We start from the raw sequence: 17940 nt of genomic DNA, 5'->3' as shown, positions 1-17940 counted from the left end.
CTCTCTCTTTCTCTCTCTCTCTCAAAAATAAACATTAAATTTTTTTTTTAAAAAGATACTTCAGAAAACTCATGGTGGAAAAGAGCTTTCACTGGCATATGATCTGGCTCAAGTTAAGTAGCCACTGCCCAGCTGCAGAACGGTGGTGATTTTTATAGTTCTCATTCTTCTTAAATTTTCCTGGGGAGGAAACCCAACCTTCCTAGATGGGGAAGGTGGTGTCTCTCATGTGAGCCAGGGGGAGGAGGCCTTGGGAATCCTAACGTGAGCCTGGAAGAGGAAAGTCTGGTGGTCTCTTGGGTCTGGACGAGGTGGTCTACACCCACTTCCTGGCCGGATTGGCCCTCCTCCAGCTTTCCCTTCCCAACGGGCCCCTCTCCGTGCCTGCTCCCCTCCCTCTCATGAGCCTTGGCCATGGTCTGTACTTTCTCTCGGTCCACTGCATGTGCCTTCCCTTCTCAGTCTGACCCTTCTCTCCTCCCCACCCCAGCTCTCCTTCCAAAGCGCGTGTGGCTGAGAACTTGTCCTGTGTGTGTTTCACACACGTGCTTTCTCCCCTCTGGATGGCAAGAGCCCCAGAGGCAGCTGCTGCCCCTTTCCTGACTTCGGCATCTCCTCACCTCCTCCTTAGTCTCTCTCCTCCTGGCTCTTCCCTTCTTGCTTCTCCTCCCCTAAGGTCCTTGCTGGGGTGCTGCACCCATCATGTAATGTCCTGACGGCTGTCAGAGTGGCCGTGGGCAGGCAGGACAAGTAGGGAAATGCTGACCTGTCACTCTCAGGTGGGAGTATAAGTCCTTTGGGGATTAGAGGCTGTGTCCAGCCCTGCAGGATGGCCCCTCTCCTAACTTAAGCCTATTTTGGGTGAGTAACCATGAGAAAACAAAGCAATTTGGAAATTTGAGGTGATTACCAAGGTGTGTTGCAAATTTTGGACTCAACCTCTTGCTGCCAGGCAAACCAAAGCTGAGAATACTTCAATTAGTTGGCTGACACCATAAGCCGGCCAAGCTCCTGGGCCCTCCCGACCCAGAACTTCAGAAGGTGTCTGAGTTTCCTCTAGCCTTCCCATTCGCCCTTCCTTTGGAATACCTTGCTGTCCACCATGAGCCGCCAGGCCGGCCACGGCCAACAATCTTGCAGATCTTCCAGTGGGGGCTTCAGCGGCTGCTCAGCTGTGGTGTCGGGCCAGAGCTGGGCCAGCTCCACCAGGTGCTCCTCAATGTCCCGCTCAGGCAGGGGCAGTTGTGGGTCTGTGGCATGTGCCATATGGGAGGAGATTTTGGCAGCAGGAGCCTCTACAACCCTGGGAGGAACAAGAAGGTCTCCATCAGCGTGGCTCCTGGGCTCCAGCTCCTGGGCTGGAAAGTTTGGGGGGTGCCAGTGGGGGATGTTTAGATGGCAGTGGTTTTGAAGGTGGTGGAAAAGAGATGGGAGGGGGCTTTAGTGAAAAGGCTGGGGCTTTGGAGGAGATGGGGGTTTTGGTGGAGGAACTGGAAGCTTTGGAAGAGGCGCTGGAGGTTTTGGTGGAGGCACTGGTGGCTTTGGTGGGCCTGGTGGTCCAGGTGGTTTCCCTGGGGGAATCCAGGAAGTGACTGTGAACCAGAGCCTCCTGTAGCCCCTCAATGTGGAGATCGACCCCCAGATTGGGCAAGTAAAGGCCCAGGAGAAGGAGCAGATCAAGACCCTCAACAACAAGTTTGCCTCCTTCATCAACAAGGTGAGCCCATCTTGGGACAGCTGGACAGTGAGAAAACCTGGCTTAACTGGTTTGGCCTCCTTTTCCTCATCTTATTATGGATCTGAGGAAGGACTTGTGGGTTCATCTCGGACCTCTTGCCTTCTGTGGCATGGCAGCAGGTGGTGGGCCTACTTAATGTAGCAGCAGATGATGGAAATATCTCATCCCTTATTGGATGGAGTTACTGCCCCCTCCACATGATCCATCACTGCGGTTCGTCAGAGGCACTGCTGGGATTGTTGCTGCCATCATGGTTGTCCCCTCACTGTTGCCCTCTGAAACCCAAGCGCAGAATTCCTTCCTATGCCAGGGGAATTGTGAGCTGCTTCCCTTTGAAAGAGAGGCTGACTCTGCCCAAGCTGGCTTTGTCTGAGAGAGGAGTCCATCTGCCATCAGCCTAAGGAGAGAGATGCCGGGAGGTTCTGGGTGATGGGATGGAGTACGGATGAGGGGTACCTCCTTCTTGGTGGTTCTCACAGGAAAACTTCAGGGTGCGGAGCTGTGGATGTTGAGGCCATTCAACATTTGAATACATGTGTACATGTGCAAGTGAGGCTAAGATGTTTTCTAGGCATTTCTGTGCTCTGGATATTCCATGCAAGGAACACTATGATAATTGTTGTGGTGACCAGATGGTATGCACGTTTGGGTGGCTGCTGACTGGGGGTTTCAACCATACTGTTGAGTATGATGTGGGGAAATCTCTTTGTGACCCTGGGACAACATTAGGCCTTACAGAGAAGGTTCGTAGGGACTCTTCGGGGTCCCATCACCCTACATAAGTGTCCTGGGCAAAGCTGAAGGAAGTAAAAGAATCTTGACATTGGAATACCTGACCTTTGTAGAGGCAAAACTCTTCAGGTTAGTTCCCAGCAGACACCCGGGTGTCCAGAGAAATTATTCACGGAAAGGTAGAAAGGGATGTGGCAACGCTGTTTCTCCACAGAACAGAAGGCGGGCTTCATCGCCCAAGGCCTTCTTAGCAGCAGCTCTCATCCTTCAGTGGGGATTCTCAGGTCTTGAGGGTCTTGACTGTCCAGCATAAGCCCTGGCAACAAGCTTGGTGCTCTGCAAATGTTTGTTGAATGGCCAATTGATATTTATTCTACATGTGTGTACAGTTGGCCTAGAACTTTTAACCAGTGGTTCAATTTAAATGCAGCTGAGCCCTACATTTAACCAGGTTTGTCAGACGAGGCTGACTCTAGGTGTTTCTGGACCCTGCTCCTGGGACACGGGCTGCCTGAAAGCCAGTTCCCTATGGCTTTTGCCATTTCCCACATTAGTGCAGTGTACCTGGCGGTCCTGCAAACCTCTTCCTGGGGACTCTATCTACTCTTGGATGTTGGGATCTCCTGCTATTTGTTGACTACTAAATGACTGAGGAACGAATGACTGAGGAATGAATGAATGATATAGCGGGAAGATCATCAAGCCTAAGTATCAGGAAACGTCACTTGTGTTTTGTTACTGACTTGCTGTGTGTCCTTGGTCATCTCTGGGCTTCGGCTTTCTTACCTGTGCAGTAGGGCTCTGCCTCCCCTGCATTACCCCAATGCTGCTGTCCACATGGGTTTAGGACTAAACTGTTGCAGAGTTACAGAATGCAGCCCTGCAGGAGAGAGGAGGAGACCCCTGGGACTTTGGGGAAGCCATGGGCCGCCATGATTGGAGCTGGCCCTAGACAGCTCCCTGGGGCTCTTCCCATTGGGCTGCAGGTGTGGTTCCTGGAGCAGCAGAACAAGGTCCTCGAGACCAAGTGGACCCTCCTTCAGGAGCAGGGCTCCAGTTCTAATAGCAACGACAACAACCTTGAGCCTTTTTTTGAGAACTACATCAGTAGCCTCAAGGCCTTCCTGGATGGGCTGCACACAGAGAAGGACAAGCTGGAGGGTGAGCTGAGGAGCAGGGAGGAGACGGTGGAAGACTTCAAGAAGAGGTGTGCACTGCCCCGTCCCTGGGTGAGGCGGGTGAGCTGGCAGGTGGCAGGGGTGGGTGGCAGGAGGCCTGGGCTCTGGCTTCGCTCTGTTCCAGCTAGCTGTAAGCTTGTAGAATTTACCCCATCCTCTCTGACTCTCAGTAGCCCAGTCTTTAAAGGAGTGGCTTATGGCTTGCTTGAGGCAGAAGTCCTTCTGAGAATTTAGTGAAAGGGTATACACACAGAATTCTGGGGAGTTCCAAGACACCCCGAAGCTAACAGACTCGGCTAACGTCCTCTGTCCTCCCTGGGCTAGACCGTCTTCAGGTTCTCCTCCGAATCGGAATTTTATTTCCCCTGTCAATAAGCTTCTCAGCAAATAGCAACTTGCTGTGCCTTGGCCAAGCCTCATTCTGCCACTTAGGAGTTCTGTGATCAGTCTCCTCACTGTAAAATGGAAAGAGTGGGAGCATTTACCCTATTGGTTGTAACGAGGATTCAATGAGTTAATACAAGCAGAATTCACTGGCACATTCTTAGTGACCCATTCTTGGGTTACACTGATTTGTTATGTGTCTACTGGGAGCCCATGGGGCTACTATACTCACTATACGCTAGTTGGTACCACCCACCTCCCTCCCAAAAGCACCTGGCAGCTCAGCCATCTCCCTTTGGTCTTAGAAATGGTTTTCAAAAATCCAAAATTTTCCAGGAAGCCTTAGGAGATGAATCAAAATAGGACCCCCAAATAGGAACAAGCTTCTACTCCAGTGTCCAGTAATGACCACTGCCATTATTAAGTGGTACCTGGCACATAGCAGAGAGTCTGTTGAACGAACTCTCCCTTGAGTTCAGAAGGGCTGTGCATTGCAATGACACCTATCTTGAGTGAAACTGGCAGAAGCCCTGAGTCCATGTTACTTATGAGAAGGGCTCTGGGGCCATGGGGACGTCCCAGAGAAGGCAGATCAGACAGGGCCTCTTTTCTCACAGGTATGAAGAGGAGACCAACAAGCGCATGGCTGCAGAGAATGGCTTCGTGGTCTTGAAGAAGGTGAAGGGTCCCTCCCTGCCCCCACCTCCCACTAAGCAGAGTGGCTGGAAGATTGAGGGGAAGCATGAGTTTAGTCCTGCTAAGCTGAGGGTCTCCTTTAGGCTATGTGGGTGAGGGCTGGGGCCCGGGAGGGAGCCTGCTGAGCAGGGTGGGCAGGCAGGGGCAGGTTATAAAGGGCCTGCCAGACTTTGGTGATACCTCCCCCTGATGGGCACGTGGGGCTTATGAATCTCATTAGGTTTTGAGTTTTGATGAGAAAATGGACAAAGGGAGGCAACAGGGTTTTGTGTTTTCAGGAGCACATCCCCATAATCCATCTAAAGAGAAACTTTGAGGGTTGCACAGTCACAAACCCTCCTCTGCCCTGGGCCCATTGTGGTGGCCCCAGCCCTGCTCTCCTCCCCACCCCCCCCCCCCCCAGCCCCTTAGCTCCTTTGCTCCTCTCTGTTGGGTATGCACCAGCCCAGTCTGTCAGACAGTGGTTTAGTCCTGTGAGGACACACCTGCCTCATTTCCCCTGAGAGGGAGCTCCTGGGGAGGGGGGAGGGGAGAGGTTCCTGTGGCCCCTTCCTCATGGCCCAGGACTGGGCCAACCCACAGGCTGGAGGGAACAGTGTTTGAACTGTCCCCCAGGATGTCGATGTTACCTACATGACCAAAGTGGAACTGGAGGCCAAAGTGGAGACTGTGACAGATGAGATCAACTTCCTGAAGGCCCTCTATGATGCCGTGAGTGTGCTTTTCACGTGCAAGCCTCTGCCCCACCTGCCTTCCCCCTCCTGGAGAGGAAGGCACTCAGAGCTCACCATTAGGGGCTTGAGTCCTGTCTGTGCTTCTGACAAAAGTGATACCTTCCCACCTGGCCCTCAGTCAGTCCCGACCCTTCCAGAGCTGGTGGCTCCCCATCTTCTGCAGGGCCCTGGTGTGGATCTGCTCAGGAATGGGCATGTCTGCCTGGCTCCGCAGGAGCTCCGCAGACACCAGCGACACATCTGTGGTCCTGTCCATGGACAACAACCGCTGCCTGGACCTGGACAGCATCATTGCTGAGGTCCGTGCACAGTATGAGGCGATTGCCCAGAGGAGTAAGGCAGAGGCCGAGGTGCTCTACCAGACCAAGGTGGGTGACACCAGCATGTAACTCTGGAGGATCTTGCTCTCCCATCAAGCTACATGAGCAGGCCATCCAGGAGGGCAGACCTTGCCTCTGAGTCATTCTTTTCTCTATCGCCAGCATAGCAGTCCCCTCACTGTCTCACTGGTCTGATCTCACCCACATGCATCTCCCTTCCTAACCGGAAAGCTCTGACTTTGCTCTAACTTGGTGCTTCTCAACAGGAGGGGAAGGCATGATTTTTCTCCCAGGAGATGTTTGACAGTGTCTGTAGAGACTTTTGGTTGTCACACCTGGGGTGGCGGTGGGGGTGCTACTGGAGTCTAGTGGGTAGAGGTCAGGGATCCTGCTACACATCCTATAATGCATGACCCCGCCTTCCAACAAGAAATTATGCTGCCCAAAATGTCAGTATTCCCAGGTCAGAAAATCCTTAATTCCTCTGGCTGCATTCCCTTTATTGCTGGAGACACTTCCATCACTCCTCCACCAATCAGGACCTTGTCATTGTGTGCTCTGATTCAATCACACTGAGGGGTTGAAGCCAGCATCTGGAAAGAAGTGGGGAGACACAGAGGGGGGTGGAGCAAAGGGGCTACAGGCACAAGGAGCTCTGTCCCCCTCCTTCTGTTCCCAGATCTGAATGGGGCATCAGCTGGCCCATGTACGGCTGACTCTTCTGTCTTTTCTGCCCAAGGAGGGACAGTCTGCTGGTTAAGAAGACGGTTCTAGCATCTGCAATGTTGGCATTCAAATTCCGGCACTGTCACTTGATAGCTGGATGAGTTTAGTCATGGGACTTAAGCAGTCTGTGCTCAGTTTTCCCGTTCATAACATGGAGGTAACCTTGCCTTTCTCATCTGGTTGTTGTGAAGTATGACATCAAGCACAGGGCCTGGTGCAAACTGTCTGCTCCACAAACAGCAGCCGTTGTACTAGAAGACAGGTCCCTTGATGCAGGGGCGAGAGCACTCAGTTCTGCCAACTGGGTGACTCTGAGGTAGTCACATGTCTGTGTTTTGGTTTTCTTGTGTGTGATGTGAAGGGTTGGGTTAGGGGATCTGTAAGGCACCTGCTGGCTTTCTGAAAGGGTAACTCTTTCCTGGACACAGTTAGGGGAGCTGCAGACCATGACCGGCAGGCATGGAGATGACCTGAGGAACACCAAGAGCGAGATCTCTGAGCTTAACAGAATGATCCAGAAGCTGCGGGCTGAGATCGCGAGTGCCAAGAAGCAGGTGGGAAGAGGAGGAAGAGCTTGTGTCTGAGACTGTGGGCTTACGCTTGCCCCATAAATCTCAGGGCTCAGCACTTACCACAGTGAAATCATGTCCTGGACTCATGCATGCCAAGATTAACCAGGTGCAGCTCTGGGCTGGGTGCTGAGCAAAACTTGTCATGTGGGTCCAGGTCCTGTACCCCTGGAATCTGGTTGCTGATGTGGGTCAGAAATACTGAATACAGGCAAGGTTAGGGAGGTCGGGGAAAGAAGCTGACTGGGTGAAGAATGAATTGGGAGAGTAGCTCAGGAAAGTTTCTCTGATAATCCAGAAAGACTTCTTGGAGGCGGGAGGTCTTTGGAAGATGCTCAGTCTCTTACCATGAAAGGCGAGAAAGGCAGAGTCTGACTTGTGAGCCGGGCTAGGTCCTTGAGGCCAGGTGTCACTAACTCCACTCCTTGATGTGCTAGGACCTAGACGAAGGCCCAGGTTTTAACCTCTGTGGGTGGTAGTTTCCTCATTTGCCCAGTGTGAGGTGACCCACATGCAGACACCAAGCATACAGTGCAGGCTCTCAGTGTATGTCACTTGAATCTAAATCGAACTCCTGCCCCCACCCCCCGAGAATGCCAACCTGCAGACGGCCATCGCTGATGCAGAGCAGGGCGGGGAGCTGGCCCTCAGGGACACCAATGCCAAGCTCCAAGACCTCAAGGCTGCCCTGCAGCAGGCCAAGGAGGACCTGGCCAGGCTGCTCTGGGAGTACCAGGAGCTGATGAATGTCAAGCTGGCCCTGGACATTGAGATTGCCACCTACCGGACCCTCCTGGAGGGCGAGGAGTGCAGGTTAGTGGGAATCCCTCTGGTTCCCAAAGAGGCAGTGATGCCTGGTGGCTTTCCTGCCTGAGCCAGCTGCCAGGTATCGGGTACCATCAGTGTGTGCATGTGCGCACTGCTGGAGGTGGTGATGCGCCCTTGGCGGGCCCAGCCTGCTCCTCTTCAGGGCTGCAAGATGCTGCCAGACCTCCAGAGAGCTGTGTTTGCTGTACAATAGTGACACCACCAGAACCTTACCTTGGGTAGACCTCCCATCCTTCTTGTCTCATGTCTTAGCTGTAAAACACATGTCTGCAAAGAGGAGTCATAGGCATAAATATTATTTATAGGCCATTTCTTTATCATTGGCTTAATTGTAGGTCTGAAGAGTCAGTTCCTGTAGCCTGACCCTTGGGTACAGGACCTTGGCCCATATGGATTCAAATAATATTTACTGAATAAAGAGAGGATGGGTAGGCCAGGGGATGTTCCTCTACTGTTACTCTGGGATGCTAGTAGGAAGGGCCATTATTAAAGTCCAACCTTACCCATCCAGAGTCCATCCTATTTCTTATTGCCAACGTCAATTGCTGTGGACCTAAGCAGGTGCATCTAGCAGAGGGAGTTGCCACACAGGCCGCTAACACTGACCTCTGCTCTTCCCACAGGATGTCTGGCAAGTGCCAGAGTTCTGTTAGCATCGGTGAGTTACCCAGTGCTTTCCTGGGAAGGGGCTCGATGGCTGAGATTAAGGTTTCTCAAATCGTGGGCCAGCGTTGGTGTGAGATCATCTCACCTGCAGGCTGGGAAGAGCTCTTGGGTGGTGGCCAGGGTAACCCAGGGGCTCTGAGTCCCTCCTTCCCCTGCCAGCCACCTGCCCTCACCACCCTGTGTGGAGTTTCAGTGGGTGGGACACCGGGGAAGGCTGGAGGGCAGAGGGGGTGGCCCCGGGGCTGTAGGATGCCCCATAGGCTCCCTGACCTCAAATGCTCTTTGCAGAGATGGTACACAACACCAGCAGCGGAGGCGACAGCGGCTGTGCCCAGGGAGGGGCCTCCCTGGAAGGCAGAGCTGGGGCCCACAGGGGCCTGGGCTCCGGAGGGGGCTCGGTGGTACGCGGGGCTTCTCTAGTTCGGGGGGCTCATGTGCCATCAGTGGGGGTGGCAGCAACAGCTCCCGCCAGGTCTTGCAAAGTTCCTCCTAGAGCTGGCAGTCCCACCACAAGTTCTGAAGGGGGCGCCCCAGGTGTCTCAAGACCCCAGCCCCCTTCATTTGCCCGCACACCCCAGTTCTGCGTGCTGTTCCACAACCCCGTGGGACCCTTTACCACTGTATCTCTGACCTGCGACCTGGAGTCCCATCTTCCCAGACGACTGGCATCTTAGCTCAAAATTTGCTGCCAAGGATGATTGGGTTGAAAAACCATCTATTGCCCCAAAGCCAGGCTGAGGTGCATGGCCCAGGAGCCGGGTTTTTCATTATCTCTGCCTCTCAGGTGCCCCCCTTCCAGCCCCACATCCCACTGGCTTGAGGGAAAGCCCCAGGCAGCGGACGCACACACCTATCTGTGCCTTGATTTCCCATGAGTGGTACTTGTCCATTTTTGGCTCCAAGAAAAGACCTCTGTGTCCTGTAGCTTCAATAAACTGCATTGTGGTTTGCACCTGGTGGTGGAATTTTCATTCTGGCTTCCATGGTCCCTGGTTCTTTTTTTTTTTTTTTTTATGTTTATTTTTGAGAGAGAGACACACACAGAGTGCAAGCAGAAGAGGGGCAGGGAGAGAGGGAGACACTGAATCCTTAGCAGGCTCCAGGCTCTGAGCTGTCAGCACAGAGGTGGACTTGGGCTAGAACCCGTGAACCATGAGATCATGACCTGAGTCGAAGTGGGGGGTCTAACCAACCGAGCCACCCACGCGCCCCCCCATGGTCCCTGATTCTAGTCTGCACACCCACCCATGGGTCATGGCAGACCCTTTCACACGGAGACTTCCTCCTGAGCCTGGAGGGAGACAGGAAGCTCTAGTTTCCAGGCAGCAGAGGCCTTTTCAGCCATCAGACACTATGGATGACACACGGATCCACGTCCTTAACTGATAAGATTTTCAACTCATAAAAATTTCATTACATTTGAAAAAAGTTATAGGTTAGATTTGCTTGCTTTTCAGTAATTCCAAGTATGTCTGAAATTGTCCACAAATTACAGCTAGTTGTAATTGAATGAGTTGTCGGTAGACAAATATTTTCAAAAGGCAATTATAAAATTTCAAATGTTTCATAGCAAAAACGAATGTGTTTGATATGATGTGGGGTGAAGCCTTCGGATCTGAAGAGTTATGAGAACCGACAAGAACTTAGAATGGCCTCATGAGAGGTCACTGCCCTTCCCCACCTCAGACATCGCACTCGATCAAGGCAGATCCAGGGGTACTTGGGTGGAACACAGGTTCAGTGCAGGGCCAGGGAGGACCCTCACCAACCGGGGACATAGAGGTGGGAGAAGCAAAAACAAAAGGTGAACAAAGGTATGAGTCCATGCATGAATACCTTCTTTGTAAATCATGGTCCTCATTAGCATAAAGGACTGCCAAAGGATGTCAGATAAACAGAAAGAGAAGACACACCTTAGAGTGATCACAGAAACTCTTAGCTAAGTAAACACCCACCTGCCAGAGAGCCAAGTGCTCACCGGGCTAGAAAAACACAACACACAACTGCAGCTTTGACAGAGAACGTTCTTGCTCTAGAGTGAAAAGTTTACCCGGAATAGCCAGAATAGTCTGGAGAGAGGGAAGTCTGGGGACTGTCCCGTTGCAGCCGGTCCCCACAGGGGCTGCAGCCTCACCTCTCAAAAGCAAACCCACTGTTGGCCATACCTGGTGCCCCTCCATCCACCCCCCTCCGCTCCATCCCATCCCTGGTGGTGAATGCCTGGCGATGGAGGGAAGTGCCTTTAGCTTAATGGCTTGTTTCAAACTTACCAGGAAGTTGCCGTATTCCTTAAAGTAGGATGATTAAAGAAAAAACTTTCTGAGTCTTTCATATGGTTTACAAAATATCACAGGGCCATGTTTCCTGGCTCACAATGACATTCTGATTTGTTAAGGGAAGCGGGACGGAAAAAACAGTTTGGTTAATAGAAATCTGCACACATTGTGCAGCCATACGATCTTTGTTAAAACCGATGCTGTCTTGTGATTCGCCTGGCACTCTGCTAGCAGCTTTTTTTTTTTTTAATGTGTATTTATTTTTGAGAGAGAGAAAGACAGCGAGCAGGGGAGGGGCAGAAAGAGAGGGAGACACAGAATCCGCAGCAGCTCCAGGCTCTGAGCTGTCAGCACAGAGCCCGATGCAGGGCTCGAACTCACAGACTGCAAGATCATGACCTGAGCTGAAGTCTGACGCTTAACCGACTGAGCCACCCAGGCGCCCCTCTGCTAGTGGCTTTTTATGAACGAGGTCATTTTATCTTCACAGAGGTGGGCAGTGTTATGGCCTCTACTTTACAGATGAGGCAACTGAGGCACAGAGAGATTAAGTGGTGGAGCCAGGATTCAAACTCCAGCAGCTGTTCCGAACCTGCCTCATAAAGCAGAACGTGATCCAGCACAGGCTTTGGCAGCAGGCTTCCCTGGTGTGGTGGGGGCCACTTGCAAGTGGCCAAACCATGGGCAAGCTGCTTGGGGCCCCCCCACCTCTCCCCCACCCTGCCTGCTCCGTGCTAAATCTCATCAATAAAACGAGGTTGCTCAGGTTGAATGGTATCGTCTGTTTAAGCCCTGGCACATTGTGAGAGCCCAGTAAATGATCATTACTGTCAATGGACGACCTTTCAGGAACCCACCCATTCTTTAAAAGAAGGAATGGTAAAACATTGTTAATTCTTTACGTTTGTGTCTCTCCCACTATGGGCAAGGGGAGACATGATCTGGGAGGTTCCCACAGGTCTCCCATTCCCTGCCTCCACCCCCTGTGGATTTGTGATTCTGGTCCCCAGCGCACCACTTACTAGCCCTGTAACTTTGAGTTGATCCCATTTTCCTCTTTGGCCCAGCGTAGGGAAGTACCCTCTGCCAGACAACCCCAGTCCCCTGCCAGGGCCTCGAGGTCTCTCTTGGAATTCAATCCCCGTCTAACCCATAGCCTTATTTTCCTTCGGGCCCACACCTGTCCCGCTGCTCCCTTTGCCTTAGAGACCAGGGAGAGGTGCCAGCTTTATAAGTGGCTGTATAAATAGTCATGGCTTCCAGCATGTTGGATGGAAGGGTTTGATACGTCTGGAACAATATTATCTCTGGACCTTGGCCATGAGAATGTGCAGGGCTGCTCTGAGACCTTGTGAGGGCTTGTGGCCCCAGAGCACCTGTTGGGTTTTACGAGAAAGAGAGACACTGCCTGATCCTTAGTTTCCGGGTAGGCCCTGGGATTCTAGTCAAAAGGATATCAGAGGTGGGGGTCCTGGCTGGTTTGGGGCCTGAAGGCTTCACTCTTGCTGCAAACACCCACCACAACCCAGAAATTAGGAGAGAGATTTCCCAGGGGTGTGCCTCTTGTGTGGGGCACCGCTTTCTCACCTCTGCAGGCAGGGCCTGTTAGAGATTGGAGGTGGGGCTCTCCCATATCCATTTCGCCCAGGCTGCAGGAACAGAGAGGCTGTGGGAATTCTTCATAGGCTCTGGTTCTTTCTGGGTTGGGAGGGAGGGTACCCAAGCTCTTGCATCACCAATTTTCCCAGTGACCTTGACCAAGGCCTTCCTTTCTTTGTAGCTATTTCTTTCTTGTAAAATATGAAGGCTCTGGGCTGGTAGAGAATAGTGGTCTGAGGGAATGGGAAGCCCAGGCCAGGAGCTTCGATTCAGTCCCAGGACCCTGCTCTCCCTGATCTCTGTCACATCATTGCCTTCCCCTGCTGCCCAGGGGTCCAGAAACTCCTGTCTGAAGGAGGTTAAAGGCCTCCATACCTACACCAGGGCCATAGCTGTCCCCTCCTTCCTGAGCAGAGGTGACTGACATTCTCCCTCCCTCCCTTTCTCTGTCCCCACACCCCTGCCACACTTCTGCGCTGCCCGGCAATATCCACCTCTAGACCTGGGAGGTGCAGGCTGAGATGGGGAGCAGATTTGTGGGGGCTACCCCTGCCTGTCACTCTGGCAACTCCTCTCGAACCCTGCCTCCCACTGCTGCCTGAGACTGTGATCTGGTGGCTGATAAGTGCCCTGGGCCTCACCCTCTTGGCAGCCCTGGGTTTCAGCACCTGGGAGACAAGCAGGGCAAGCTGGAGCCCTCAACGGACTTGCTCCTTCCCTTTAAGGAGAGTGCTGCTGGCAGGTGGGCAGAGCGGGGAGGGGAGGAAGAGGGCACGTCTATCTCCAGAGACCCCACATCTTCTGCGGTACATGTGGGCTCTGGAGTGGGAGTGCTTGGGTTCAGATCTCCACACCACCGTTGTCATCTGTGTATTCTTGAGCAAGTTACTGCGCTCTCTACGAAAATGAGAGTAATTATAAGAATGGCTTCCTTATACGGGCGCCTGGGAGGCTCAGTTGGTTAGGTATCTGGCTCTTGACCTCAGCTCACGTCATGATCTCATGGGTCATGGGATCGAGCCCTGCATCGGGCTCTGTGCTGACAGCAAGGAGCCTTCTTGGGACTCTTTCTCTCCCTCGCTCCCTGCCCCTCCCCCACTCGCTCTCTTTCCACCTCTCAAAATAAATTTAAAAAGATAGTTTAAAAGAATGGCTTCCTTATAACGTCGCTTCTAGATTGAGACTCTCCATGTTTTAGACCTAGCACCACGCACAGCCCACAGAAAGCACTTGGTAAGAGGTTACCACGATTGTGTATTCTTTTGTCCTTGAGCTGAATAGAATCTCAAGATTCAAGATTTCATTGGTTCTGCTGCTTCCTCCATGCCAGTGGGTTCAGAACTTTTCTGCCCATTAAAGCCTTCTGGGACCTTTAAAAAGTTCCAGAGCCCAGATCACAACACACCAGATCAGTGAAATCGCAGTCTGGGGTGGGGGGGGGGGAGGGAGTGCGGGGAGGCCCAGGCACCAGTGGTTGTTGAAGCTTTCCAGAGGATCCCAACATACAGCAAACTTAGAAACCACTGCTTTTGTTGACCAACCAACTGGTCGAGGGGTTTCCTATAGGGATAGCAGCTTGTTACAGAAACCTCACCCAGCATCCAATACTGACCCGAGGACAAGTATCTCTTTGAGGTCAAATAAAACTCTCTCATGCTTCACCTTATGCCGAATTTCTCTTATCTTGAGAGGGAGCAGAGAATAGCTGTCACCCTATACCAAAGGTTCAGCTCTTTCCCCAAGGCCTTCACAGGGGGTGACAGCAGCCCACCAGGGGCCATCCAGCTGACCGGAGACAGACTGGGGTGTTGGCATTGGATGCTGGTAGCTGGTCACAGCCAGAGACAAAGAAGCTTTCTAAATTCTGTCTGGGAGGGGCGCCTGAGTGGTGCAGTCGGTTAAGCGTCCGGCTTCAGCCAGGTCACGATCTCGTGGTCCGTGAGTTCGAGCCCCGCGTCAGGCTCTGGGCTGATGGTTTGGAGCCTGGAGCCTGTTTCCGATTCTGTGTCTCCCTCTCTCTCTGCCCCTCCCCCGTTCATGCTCTGTCTCTCTCTGTCCCAAAAATAAATAAAAACGTTGAAAAAAAAATTTTTTTTAAATTCTGTCTGGGACTTCCTCTTTTATTTTACCATAACTTAATCATTCTCCCTTTCCAGCCTGAGGGTGAATATAAACCTGGGTGAGCTTCCTGTTTATTTAGCTGGTATACACGTGGAAGAGTTAACTACATGGCATTCTTCATGACGGGGCTCGAAAATGAGTGTCGCCAGAGAGCACTGTAGCAGGTGAGAGAGAGGTGAGCTCACATGCTCTGGGGTCTTCAGGGGAGGCTGTGTGAGGGACCCCCCCCCCCACCGCCGCCCCCCGCCTTGTATGACTCTGGAATTTCCAGTATGCTTTTCCATGTTTGATCTCAGCTACTCATTATAATCACCTTGTGAATCTGGTATTATTATCTTTGTTTTATGGGCCAGGAAAGAGAGGCTCAAGTGCTTGTCCAAGCCCTGGGGCCAGGAAGGGCGGAGCCAGGATTCAAAGCTGAACCCAAGGATCTTTTCCCACACCACGGCTGCTTCCTGTCTGGGATCTACCTCTGTTTTCATATGCCCTCTGTTTTCTCTGCCTCTTCTCTCTGCCTCTACCTGACGCAGAATCCTTGCCTTCAGGTACCTCTCCTACACTGACCCATCCCAACCCCTAGCTCCACTTCCTGTCCTTCCCCTGGCTCTGCTGGTTTTCTCCCCACATCTCCCGTGCCTGGGGCTGAGCCTTGGATTCCCTTCCCTACCAACAGCTCCTCGAGGTGGGGGGGTTAGGGCCAGGACTAAGGCTGTGCAGACCTAGTTCTGAGATGCCAGAACTAGGGTGGCAACTGTCCTGACTTACCTGGGACTATCCTGGTTTATGCACTGAAAGCCCAGGCAAAGCGGGGCAGTTGGTCATCTTACCAGGATCTGAGAGTAACTATATCTATGCTTCTTTAGTGCATGCTTTTTTCTTTAAAAAAAATATTTTTTAATCTATTTATTTTGAGAGAGAGACAGAGTGTGAACAGGGGAGGAGCAGAGAGAGAGGGAGACACAGACTCGGAAGCAGGCTCCAGGCCCTGAGCTGTCAGCACAGAGCCCGACACAGGGCTCGAACTCACGAACTGCTAGATCATGACCTGAGCCAAAGTCAGACGCTCAACCGACTGAGCCCCCCAGGCACCCCGATGCTTTTTTCAATGCCTTAGAGCATTGGAGAAGTTTCCTTGAGAAATAGCTACTGATTCCTTTAAGCATCTGAGGCTCTGGAGTAAGGGACTTGCCTAAGATCACAGACTAGTAGAAGTAGGGCTGGGAGCTGAAACCAGTTTTTGTGACTGTAAATTTCAGGTTCACTCTCTCGTCTATCCCACAGTATCTCCTGGAGACGGTCCACTAAACAGTTATTAAGCAGAGAAGGTGTGGAGGCCTGAAGCTGCTCACATAGCCCCTCCCAGCCTAGGATGCCTTCTCACCACTGCTCCCAGACACCTCTCTTGTTCTTTCCCACCACCTGCCTTTCCCACCTCTGTAGCTGTTGGCAGCTGTCATGTCAGCTCCTGCTTAAAAATTAAAAAAAAATTATTTATTTTTGAGAAAAAGAGACAGAGTGCAAGTGGGGGAGAGGCAGAGAGAGAGGGAGACACAGAATCCGAAGTAGGCTCCAGGCTCCGAGCTGTCAGCACAGAGCCCAACGCGGGGCTTGAACTCGTGAACCTCGAGATCATGACCTGAGCCGAAGTCGGACGCTTAACAGACTGAGCCACCCAGGCGCCCCTCAGCCCCATCTTTTGCAAAAAAGTTTACTTTTTGCTTAAATACGGAAGAAAAGGACATTTGAAATAGGAGGGAAAAAAATCCTCCCACAATCCTTAATAAATTGATTCCCTTTTTTTTTTTTTTGCTTTTTAAGTCTGCCTTTTGTGCATTTTTAATTTCTGTGAGTTCATAGCAGACAGGCTTGTGTATTAGCTTTCTTCACTTAACATCATATCATAAGCTTTCCCAACAATCTGCAACACCGTGTCCATGATGATAAGTTACCAGTTAGCTGTTTTTCTGGGTTATTTTCCCCACATTTATTATTATTATTATTATTATTATTACTAAAGCCACCATCTGTGTCCAGAGGGCAAGTACACATTTTTGGTGGCTGATGCTAATGCTTGGTGTATGAGCTGTACTCCGTGTCGGCTGGTAGTGCTTTACAGAATGTGGGGCCATACACCAGTGCTGGGCCACGGGCACTTTGTTACTGCTTTGAGAAGAGATAAATACAGAATTTGAGAATAACCACTTAGGAACGTACATTTCCCCCCCCCCCCCCTTTTAACAATAGAACAATTTTATGTCTATTGATTCCAAAAATAAAAATTGGGGCTTGTGGTGTGCCTGGGTGGTTCAGTCGGTTGAGCATCCGACTCTTGATTTCAGCTCAGGTCATCATGGTCTTGTGGTTGTGGGGTTGTGGGACCAAGCCCCTTGATGGGCTCTGGGCAGGGTGAGGAGCCTGCTTGGGATTCTCTCTCTCCCTCTCCTTCTGCCCCTTCCCCCTGCTTGCACACACACACACACACACACACACACACACACTCTCTTTCTCTCTCTCAAAAAAGAAAAATTGGGCTTGTATTTTCTATATCTTTTTTTTTTTTAATTTCTTTTCAACGTTTTTTATTTATTTTTGGGACAGAGAGAGACAGAGCATGAACGGGGGAGGGGCAGAGAGAGAGGGAGACACAGAATCGGAAACAGGCTCCAGGCTCCGAGCCATCAGCCCAGAGCCTGACGCGGGGCTCGAACTCACGGACCACGAGATCGTGACCTGGCTGAAGTCGGACGCTTAACCGACTGCGCCACCCTGGCGCCCCTATTTTGTATATCTTTAAAAAAAATCTCCTTTTAAAAAAATGTGTATTTTGAGTGGGGGAGGGGCAGGGAAAGAGAGAGGGAGAGACAGAATCCCAAGCAGGTTCCTCACTGTCAGCACAGAGCCTGACATGGGGCTCGATCTCATGAACCGTGAAATGACCTGAGCTGAAATCAAGAGTCAGATGCTTAACCGACTGAGCCATCCAGGCGCTCCAAAAAAAATCTCTCTTGAGGGGAAATTTATTTTTATTTTATTTTACCAAAGCATTGGTCTGCAATACGTTGGAAATAAAAAAAAGAGAGATTTCAGGATGGTTTGCCTTTTGGTCTAGAAGAGCAGGTTAGGTTCTGGTAGGTGCTGACACCATCTGCAACCACATATACCTTGAGCACTACAGGACCTCATCTGCTTTGTGGCGGAGGAGACTGAGACCCATAGAGCAGCACACGACACACCCAGCAAGATGTGAACAGCCTTGGGCAGAGTGCCCCGGCTTTCACTTACACTCAATGACCACAGAACCATGTTTTCATGTGATTAAAATTTGGGGTGTGCACGGTGGTGATAACAGTGGGGAGCAGAAGCAGGGTGAAGG

At 51.6% G+C, this 17940-nt stretch overlaps 1 pseudogene; it reads left to right on the top strand.

The window, feature by feature from the left end:
• The first annotated feature begins 1102 nt into the window (after window positions 1-1102).
• LOC122473618 lies at window positions 1103-9064 on the top strand (annotated as a pseudogene).
• The last annotated feature ends 8876 nt before the right edge of the window (window positions 9065-17940 follow it).

This window comes from Prionailurus bengalensis, chromosome B4 (assembly GCF_016509475.1).
Source record: "Prionailurus bengalensis isolate Pbe53 chromosome B4, Fcat_Pben_1.1_paternal_pri, whole genome shotgun sequence".
NCBI classification, from domain to species: domain Eukaryota; kingdom Metazoa; phylum Chordata; class Mammalia; order Carnivora; family Felidae; genus Prionailurus; species Prionailurus bengalensis.
Note: the sequence above shows the minus strand (reverse complement) of the source record. Positions and strands in the feature narration are given on the sequence as shown.